Source organism: Cygnus olor, chromosome Z (assembly GCF_009769625.2).
Source record: "Cygnus olor isolate bCygOlo1 chromosome Z, bCygOlo1.pri.v2, whole genome shotgun sequence".
NCBI classification, from domain to species: Eukaryota; Metazoa; Chordata; class Aves; order Anseriformes; family Anatidae; genus Cygnus; species Cygnus olor.
Genome location: NC_049198.1, coordinates 24,919,921 through 24,925,920, shown reverse-complemented (window position 1 = coordinate 24,925,920; position 6,000 = coordinate 24,919,921).

The following is a 6,000-nucleotide window of genomic DNA, read 5'->3' as shown; positions in this document are numbered from 1 at the left end:
GAGGCTTTCATACAATGCAATGGAGCAGTAACATATCACAAGTAGTATGTGTGCGTGATCAGTGTCTGACTAAGTTTACCTTCACCTGGTATAAACACATTCTGCTGTGGGTGGATTACTTTCAGCCTTGAATTACTGGGACAGATAAAATTGCATGAAAGCAGACCTGAGAGTCACAACATGAAAGTGTTTAGTCTTGCAGCCACAGGAGACAGAGAACATGATGGCAGTGGAGGCATCTTGTAAGACTGGACTGAAAGACCTTGAGTCAGGCAATTGAGCAACGCCATCATAACTACCGCACTTTTCATACTCTGATGATGGCAGGGCCACAGATGGACACTGTGAGATGATTTTAGGCTGGATGTAATGGATTTTCTTCTCTAGCACTGGAAGCAAAGGTGGCAGTGACATTTTGTTACTGTTCATTTCCACTGTTTGAGGGGTGAGGAACTAGAGCAAAAGTCATGTTTTAGGATGTCCAAATTGAGGAGGGAGACAGAACAAAAGGTGGGGCTTGGCAGCTGGTAATCAGCAAATCGAGTCTCAGTGTGCAGTGCTGGCCTCTCTAAATGTTAATAAAGTTCTGCTTCCTTCCTAAGCTACATTATTTACAGCTAATGAAGCAGTGAGAGCCTACAGGAGAGAGAGCCTGGCGTTGGGGATGATGCCATGCTGGGGGAGGAAACCTCCTGCAAGTGGCCTTCTTTACTTTGGATGGCTCCCAGCTGTCACTGCTCTTCTGTCTTGTGCTGTCTTCGGAGTATGCCTTCCTTGTGCTCTGCAGGGGGAGAATTAGAGAGGCAGAGATAAAATAGCCCAATACAGTCAGGATAAGTGTGTTCCTTTTTGAACTCAATGTTTGAAAACAGTAGCTTGTTCCTTGAACTGCTTATTGAGATTCCTAGTGGGAATAAGAGCTCGAAGAAGGCTTGTCTATATATAAGCGTTGGTACAACTTCGCTCACCTCGTTATAGCTCAAAAAAATAGCTGGCAGGTGAATGTTTTGTCTTGTGATATGTTTGTAAGCCTTTATCCTGAATTGTAAACCATGCTGTCCTTTGTGATCATCTAGCCACAATTCCATTTTTAGCATAGTGTATATGCTTTCAGGCAGCTGTTGGGTTTTGGAAGGTAGGGTATGTTTCATCCTTTGGTTTGTGTTAATGTGTTTGGACTGATTCTCTGCCTGGAGACCAGCTCTTGTGTATCCAGTTGGTCTAAATATCTGCCAGTAGGCTCTCCAGCTCTTACCCCTCTTCATCCTGCATTCTCCACCTGGACACTTCAGTTAGATTTAGCACAATCTGAGTTCTGGTGCAGAAGACTTGAAAAAAATAATAATAATCAGCTGTATGTTGAAAGTATCTTTTTTGTGTGCTAATCTGGCAATACCTGCAGTTTTTCTCTTGTAAGAAAATAGTTGCTTCTACTTGATTAACAGTATTAACTAACTGTAATACAACATACTACGTACTTAAAACATCCTGGAATTAAGTTCTGTGCTTAAAATTATCAAGAAATTCTGAAGCTTGCATGTTTGAGTGTAAACTTCTCAACGAGGAAGTATTTATTGTTTCTTCAGTTAATTGTGATTTTTTGTACTTAACAGGTTTCACCAAGGATGGAACTACTGAACTGAAATAATGTGGACATCACCACTGTGAGAAAAACACTTAAAACACTTAGGAATTAGCTTATGGAAAAGCTTGGAGAAACTGATTTACTGAAGAACAACAAAACAAAACTGCATCACCGTTGGTAACCTGGCTCTGAGAGCAGTCTACCTCCCTGCCTAGTAATTGCTCTACAACAAAGTAGAGTTTATCTATGTTTGTCTCATCAAGCCTCTGGCCTGTGTGGAAGTGCTTTTGCCTATTGAGCCACAGAATTTATTTATTTATTTATTTATTTATTTTACATCTTTCTGTTTGAGCTTCATGAGGGAAAAGCAAAATTTGAACGTAGATTGGCTTTTGTTACGAACCCCAGTATGAAGAGTAGCACATATCTTTGAAGTTAAGCCAGCTGTGAAGTGCTCTTGATCATAGGCAGCTGATGATGTTGCATTTTTTGAGTAAAGTTTTATATTTGGCAGCATAAATAGATAGCATTGGTCTAGCTCCAGCTGAGTGTTTCATGAAAATTGAATAGGAGCCTTTCTGGAAGGTGCAGAAGGGACTGGAATCTTCTGTTTATCCACCTGAAGTATAGTCTTGGCAAAACTGTCTTGACATTTTTTTACCTTGACTTCATTTCTGTAATTTGTCTTGACCCCACTCTAGCAGTACTCCTCTTAATGATAAGAAGATAGTTTAACGTTAGGAAGGTAATTTAGTTTTCATGTCAGCTCAGCAGTAGGCTCCTTTGAAGGTGCTAGTATTTAGGATGTGAATTCTTCCCTCTTGCCCCTCTGCTATCCATAAGAGAAATGTCTCTGCCTTGGAACCCTTCATAGTTTAGTAGTGTTGTATTTGCCATAGGACAAATGCGTAGATAATACACTATTTTTATTGGCATCTCTGCTCTCACAGCTGTCCTTTGCTCTTGTAAGACTGCATTTTTTCCATAGTTTTTGTTGCATGTACCTGCTGTTGCATAGGTGCTTAAGTTCAAATCCAAGTGACAACATTGGTTGTCCTCCTTCCAATTACTCAAGTAGTCTCAGTTCTGCCTAACTGTGGTAAGAAACTTGACTTCCAGCAGTAGCAGGGTGGTGTGAGCATTGTTTCCTTTTGGCTAAGAGACTTACTGCCTTGGTTACTCTTTTCTTTTCCTTTTTTTTTTTTTTTTTTTCTTTAAGTCTTTGCTTGTCTCATTTAGTGGTTCGCATGAACATTGAGACCATAAACCCTTTTGGATTATTTTGCTCCTTTATTTGTACAGCCCCTAGCACAGCAAGGACCTAATGTGGTGACATCTGTAAATGCTCAATAATGTTCAGAAACGGAAGGGGTTCACCATCACACTTTATGTAGGCTGGTAGTGCTGCTGATTATTTATTTGAAGTTCGTTTTGACCAAATAGTCTGGGATTTGAAATAGGATGGGAACTAGGAAATAGGATTTTCACTGATGTGAAAATTGCTTCATTTTGATCACTAGACAAGCTTCTTGTTTTTCGATAGCTCCATCTAGTGCAACAAAAGGTGTGTGTGTAATGTCAGATGTCTTCAGCACGTGTTCTCATGAGTCCACATTACCCAGAAATTTCCAGTTGACTTGATGCTCCTCAAAGCAGAGAGGGGCACTCCAAAAGTAGCAAAGACAAACAAAATGAGAGTTGATGCTTGGGTCCTTTAAAAGTTAGTTAATGAATTCAACATAGGTAGTGGTATATATTTTATATCATTGCTTAAAACTTCAGTTTCATGTATGTCTTCTTAATTTAAAGTAAGATAAAACTTAAGTTTACAGCTGTTTAATTTGATCAACTAAGTTTTTATTCTTATTATTACTGTACTGTTTAGAAGGCAGTTTACGCTCTTGTGATGGTTACAGTTCTTACTATGGTTTTTCTGGGGTATCATGATTGTGTTGGTGATGTTTGATACATTTGTGGAGGTGAGGTCCATTAGTGGCTATTGGCCATGATGCAGCCTTTGGGGTTGGAAGTCCTTTAGCTCACTGATTTCCCTGTCAGAGCCTCCTAGTTTTCATCAGGGATCACTGTTATACTTGTTTCTTACACTTTTCCCTCGAGTATTGGCTACTGGCTTTTGTGCCCCCTGCCCCATCCAACCCCCAGCTCAAGAGAGAGGGAATACAACTCCCTGCTGCCACAAATGATGCAAGTTCCCTGCATCTGGGAAAATTGCAAGAGCCAGCACGTGCAGAGTGTGAGGGTTGCCTTCACCCTGAGAAAACTGCATTCCTGTCTAGGCTGTTGACCCAGGCTTCTTCTGTTGGCAGCAAGGTGCTTGGAAGAGAGAGCCCTTGGTCCAGCCTGGTAGCAGGAGCTGTCCTTGGTCCAGCCCAGTATCAGGAGTTTTTAAAAATCCTGCAATGTACTGGGTGATAGTAGTTAAGTCTTTCTGCTCCTGGTTCAGCACCATTTCAGCTTGATTCCTAGATGACCTGATGATAGGTATTGTGTAGACAATCTGAGAGAATGAATTGTAACACATGCTAGTCCTTTTGTGGAAGCAATGGCTTTTATGGAAAAAACAAGAAGTTTATCTTCTGTGTCCTCTGTTTTCAGAGGACAAATTACAAAATTGACACATCTGATAAATTATTTTTAAAAGGTACCATCTTTGTTGAAAATAAGGTCTTTTTTTTTTTTTTTTAAACCCATTCCCCTGGAAGTGTGTAGAAACTGTAAAACAGCAGGAAGCCAAGCCTCTAAAAGCATCTAGAGGAATTTCACATTATTTTCATAAACTAATCTACCCACTCACATCTATCTGTGTAAACTAATTACTTTTTTAATTATGTAGCCTTTTTGATTGCTTGTGGAGAACTGTGGTGAAATTTGCCACTAATTACACTGGGGCAGGAGGAGGCTGCTGGATTGTTAGGAAGGATGAGAAATTTTATTTCCTTTCGATGAAATGGGGAGCAAGCAGTAATTGATACATAAATAATGTGCTTATTTTTCCAATTTCAACCTATACAGCTTCTGTTAACCTCACTAATTGAAGCTCTTTCTCTGGGTCATTGGGTTTCCTTCCATCTAATGCAATGTCTACAGGAGCTGCAGAACAATAAGGAAACCAAACTGTTGCATAGTTGAAGTTTTCCTTCTTCCTCTTAATGGTAATGCTTATGCTGATTGATTCTAGATTTTTGGACTTTGAGTTCCAGTGACATTTGACCAAAAATGCTGGATTCTAGGACATGGTAGCAAGTAACCTGCAAAGTTCAGCCACTGATTGGTATTGTTTGTTGTTGTTTTTCCAGTGTGGTTAGAGATACAGTTAGAAAACTGGGGAATGGCAGGAGTTGCACATCTATTGTGCTATCTCCTCTGAAGCCCTAAGGCCATAATTTGGATTTATCATGAAGCTTATGTTACATATAATGACAGTATATAGTCAAGATTGTACACATAAGAGAACCCAGCAAGTGAATCTCCTTTGTGTTTTCTGTCCATAGTGCAGTCCTGGCTCCTTATAAAGAGTGGATGCCTGGAGAGATCAGGAGGGAGGAGGGCCATTCGGATGGCTAGGCTATAAGCCGTGTATTTTCTTCTCCTTTTTCTCAAGTGTTAAAGACCTCTTCTGAGTCTGTACTACGCCTCAGTAGTTGCTGCTTCCCTCCCAGTTGCTCCCAGCAGGCCCCACAGTTCACCTCTGGTGTCATGCAACCTCCATCCGTCAGTTCTCAGCTTCAGGCCAAACCTCTGACCTCTTCTTTGCCTGAATGAGGCACTTGTGCACAAAATAAACACCCCTGTCTAGTCAGAAATTTGAGGCACTTTAGGCATTGCATTAATGGCAGGTGTTCAGAAATGGGAATAAAAACAAGTAGGAAGCCAGACAAATGACTTTATGTGGATCATAGTCTACTTCTTTCAGTCCACTGCATTTTAATGTGCAGTACAAGATCTGAAAGGTTTGATACATACCACTGAAACCCTCTTCTTTGAGGGGGCTCTGGGGATCACTTCTTCATCGCTGCTGTGGAGGGATGATATTCAGAGTAGTTCACTTCAGCTGTGTCATGAATCTTGCCTTTTTTTAATTTTTTTTTTACATTTCCATGTGGGTGGGTGAGCTTTAGGGATGAGTTCTGCGAAGGGAAAGACAGTTGTTCCATCCACTTTTAGATGGCTTTCCCTAATATGTATGTATGAGGAAGGATCAGCTGTACCTGTGTGATGTTGAGGCAAGTATGCTCTACTCCTGCATGTGGTATAAGTCTTGCTCGTGCTTACAAGCCACAGTAGGCCTCGATGTGACCGTTCCTTTCATGTTGGAGTTCAAGAACATGATAAGGAATCACAGTTTGACTATGAGCCAGCCATTTTACCTTATAAATAAAATGGCTGAAGAAAAG